We start from the raw sequence: 4,703 nt of genomic DNA, 5'->3' as shown, positions 1-4,703 counted from the left end.
GAGGCCGCACCTCGAATCCTGTGTTCAGTTTTGGGCCCCTCACTACAAGAAGGACATTGAGGTGCTGGAGCGTGCCCAGAGAAGGGCAACGAAGCTGGTGAAGGGTCTGGAGAACAAGTCTTATGAGGAGCAGCTGAGGGAACTGGGGTTGTTTAGCCTGGAGAGAAGGAGGCTGAGGGGAGACCTCATCGCTCTCTACAACTACCTGAAAGGAGGTTGTAGCGAGGTGGGTGTCAGTCTCTTCTCCCAAGTAACAAGTGATAGGATGAGAGGAAACAGCCTCAAGTTGCACCAGGGAAGGTTTAGATTGGATATTAGGAGAAATTTCTTCACCAAAAGGGTTGTCAAGCATTGGAACAGGTTGCCCAGGGAAGTGGTTGAGTCCCCATCCCTGGAAGTATTTAAAAGACATGTAGATGTGGTGCTTAGGGACATGGTTTAGTGGTGGACTTGGCAGTGCTAGGTTAATGGTTGGACCTGATGATCTTAAGGGTCTTTTCCCACCTAAATGATTCTGTGATTCTATGATTCTATGAAAGTGGAGGTCTTGTCCACTCCCCTTCCTGCTCCCAGCCACGTGGCCCTGCTCTAGCTCTCCAGACTGCTCTGGGATTTGTCAGACCCTTAGCTGAGCAGCCTTAGCTTGCCAACAAAGCAGAAAACAATCCTTTCCTTTTTTCTGCGTTAGTTTTCTACCAGACTGATGAACTGAAATGGCTCATGGAGATATCCAGGAAGCATCAGGTGGGAAAGGGTGATGGGAGGGGAGGAAGACAACAGTAGTAACCTTCAGCAACAATGAGCTGTTAAATCTGCTCATCCCCTCTCATGAAACTGATACTTGAATGTTATGAATATTATCGCATGGATATGTATATGTATTTATGTCTGAAACTTATAATGAGGCTGCCTGCCAAGCACTGTAAGCCGGTGTAAACCAAAAGAAAAAGGCTGCCGTCTTGCTGTGCCATGCCCTCCCTTGGGCCAGCACAGGCTTTAAACCGCATTACGGAACTGAGTTCTGATTTCTCCTGATTTTCTGGTTTCTGCAGAACTGATTTGGCTGAAAGCTAATCTGGCAAAAAAATTAATTTCCACAGCATCTCATTGCACAGACCTACAACTGTGCGTGCTGGCACACGAACAGGAATGGATGGGAACAAACAGCTGGGGCAGGGAGGAAGCAGAAGTACTCCTCTGGGGGGCAAAGCCAGTTTACGCTGCTTACAGCATTAGCTGGATGATGATCTCCTTAGAATGAAATATGGTTTAGATTTCTGTAAAAGAACCAAGCAGGCAGCCTCTCTTCAAAGCACAACATTATAGTAAAAACAAGACCTCATTATTAATCAGTTTTAAAAGTTGTTGTATTTTACTCTAAGTAAGTTTAAAGTGAGCATAAGGATGATATTGATGGCCTGGTTCTTAGAAGTTTTGTGTGCCCAACAAAAAGAGATGTATGTGACCCTGCTGCTGCTTTGGGGTTTGGAAGGCTTCAGCTCTCAAAGGTTCGTGGGGTATATTTTTTTCTAGGAAAGTATTATTTTGTCATAATTCCTGATGATCCCATGCAGGAGCAAATGATGTAGAGACCTGATAAGTAAAAATTACCTTCAGCTGTCTTTCACCCTATTGCAACTCAGGCTGTAGTTTCTTAAGAAGTGTTCTATGGGTATTCCAGTTCAACACTCTTGGTCCTCCTATACTTGGCTTCTCAGCTGTGCCAATATGGCAGCTTTTCTTGCCACACTGTTAGCTGCATTGGAGGAACTTACTTTTGGAAAAAAGTGCTGCGTCCTTCTTGCTCCCCACCCCAAGAAGAAAAACATCATGGCCAGCTCTCTGATAAAGGAAAGAGTTTCTTTTCAGGAAGTTGTGCAGACTGAAGTCCCAGAGATAGTTACAGGTAAAACTTTGTTTGTAGGTGTTAATTGTAACCAGCTGGCTTCAAAGACTTTCAGACTGTTTCAGCATAAACAAATGTGTAGTGTACCCAGAACACAATAATGTCTTATTTGCAATACCATGCATAACTTTCAAACAAACACTATCAGACAGTAAACACACTGGTGATTCCTCTGCAAGCTTTCCTCCCTCCCCCTTGTTGATGTGTGATAATTAAATACAGTCTCAGTTTCTGTAAGATACTTAGCACGCACATTTAAAGAAATTCTTTTATTTTCTTCCTTTCTGAAATAACTTATAGTCTAACCATAAACACTTTGAAACCTACTGCTTATGCTTCAGGGACGAAGTTGGGGCCAAACTTGTTTTAATTTTTTCCAGACATATCAGGTGGTCTAAGACAAGACTATCTCTGTCAACAAGCTCCATCCAACTCCAGTTACAGTGCATATCACCTGCTCTTTTCAGAACTGGAGAAAAAAATTCATACCACATTTTTTCCTGAATGTGTCAGACCTTGCTCATAAACAGAGAGGGGGAAAGGGAGAGAGAAACAGAGAGAGAGAAGCCTTTATGTTCACAGTCAATTATTAACCCAAACCCCCCTGTACTCTGTAGCCAAAGCCATATAACCACAGAGACCCAGGCTCCCCACCAGCGAGTCAGCAGCTGAGATAGAGGAGTGCCTTGAACTCCTCCTGCCTCCCGCTCCCACTGACTCAGCTCTGAGGCTGCTGTGTGGGACTGCTCGCCCTTGCCATTTCTCAAGAGCAAAGAAAGGCGTGAGGAGCTGTTGCCTCACTGCCCCATGTACCCCTGCTGCTCCCTCCTTACAAACTCAGCTTACGGAATCACTAGGAGTTATACCAAGTCTTCCCTTTTCCCCTCCTTGATTATTTTTTATGTGAATCATTTCCGTAGCCTAGCTGACCTGCTGGTCCCTCCAGCAGTTGGGAGGAATAATGATTTAGTGCAATGAATGCTTTACAGTGGCGCTGACCCATGAGAAACTGTTGGGCCCTGCTCCGCTGCTGGGAGCCAGTGGTGAGCTGACTTGGGGCTGAGCCGGCGGGGACCCACCAGTGGTTCTGGGATGGCCACATGGGCTGAGTCCAGGGAACCTTTCAGCTGCCCCTAGCATATCCGGCACTGCCCTACTCGCCCTGGGCGTGTTTCTGGCCTGCAAGCTGTGCTACCTTACCCACGGTGTTTCCTGAAGAAACAGAATATTCCTGTTCCTTTGCATTGCTTCTTTGCTTTGGAGGGGAAAAAAAAGTCATTTTTTTCTGGTTCAAAGCATATGGGATGCACATTTGTGCACTTGCACATGCAAACACACGTACATACCCAGGGAAAGCAGTTCTATATATGGTTTAATAGATTATTTCCCTGAGATTTGCTCTGAAATGCTGCGGGCTGGTGGCAGACACATCCGGATTTGAAAAGGAAAGGAGGAATTGTTTACCACTGCAGCAGTCCCACACAGCCTGTGCCTGCTCCTGAGGAACCAGCATAAACTTTCTGCTTGCTGGAGTTTACGTGGCTCTATCCCCATCTCATCCCAAAACTTCACTAGTCACTTCAACTTCCAACTTAGGCTGTTTTGGCCCCCTTCCACTGCAACTTCTCTGGTACTATCATTTGGTTATGTTATACAGCACAGGGTGTAGACTGCCTTTTTTTTTTATTTATTTTTACTGCAGCATCAGTCCCCTTGTGCTGTACCATGTCATGCTGTGTTTAGAGGTATTTTTAGATTACTTTTGCTTTGCTTGTGGTGATTTTCAGTTGTACACACCTCTGTGTGTAGATTGATGTTATGATTGTAATGGTATTGGGTAGTCTCATGCATTTGCACTATGTTGTATGTGATCTGGTGGTAGTTAAGATGCAGGGGCACTACTTGGTACTGTGTGGTACAGAAAAATGTACTTTGCAGAGTAGTGTGTGTCTGGAGAGTGCTGCAGAGCCTGACATCCCATCGTGCAGGTTGTGTGGCTTTGCCATACCACATGTTGAAGGGTATGGGCTGTTGCTGTATTGGGCTGATGTGTTTCTCTGTGTGTTGCTGTATGGTGCAGAGTAGATACAGTGCTTGGGAGTGCCTGCAAGTTGCTGTGTGGTGTGGCAAGGTGTGTGTGAGGTCCTGCGTCACTGTCTCAGTAGGTCAGGGGTGGGCAGCACATAACTGTGCATGCGTGTGTGTTTCACTGCTTGGCAGGGCAAGGGCCGTGGTGTGGCCCTTGTCATTGCACCACAGTGCAGGTTACTGCACTTTGTTTCTCTCTAGCTGTATTTTGTGTGACAAAGGGCCTGCTGTGTGTGTGCGTGCCCCGTGCTATGTCAGGAGGCTGTGCAGTGAGGGGTGCGCTGTGCCCACAGTGGTACAAACCAGTGCTGTGCAGGAGTACCGCTGTGCTGGCAGGGAGGGCTGTTAAGCCTGTTAGGGCACACCAGAGTGTCATTCCCTCGCAGAGCCATGTGTTACAGCGAGATGCCCCTGTAACGAGCTGCTACAAGTCAGCATTTCATGCCGGTCACAGCCTGCAAGGACTGGACAGAGTGCTGCTGCGTGAGTGCTGCTGCATGGGTGCAGCCTGCGTGCCCCGCTCTGCACAGCGCAGGGGGTGCGGTGGGCACCCGTCCCCAGGCCGCACAGGGAGGGTGCAGAGTTGCTCCGCTTTGCACGGCGCGGGCTATGCGGGGCAGCGTACCCCACGGGGCCCGCGGCGGGCTGACCCACGGGGCGCCGCGGCCCCTTTAAGCCCGGCGCGGCACGGGCCTGCCCTGCGCTGCCC

Source organism: Aptenodytes forsteri, unplaced genomic scaffold, assembly GCF_000699145.1.
Source record: "Aptenodytes forsteri isolate BGI_AS27 unplaced genomic scaffold, ASM69914v1 Scaffold442, whole genome shotgun sequence".
Taxonomy (NCBI): Eukaryota; Metazoa; Chordata; class Aves; order Sphenisciformes; family Spheniscidae; genus Aptenodytes; species Aptenodytes forsteri.
This window is presented reverse-complemented; position numbering follows the sequence as displayed.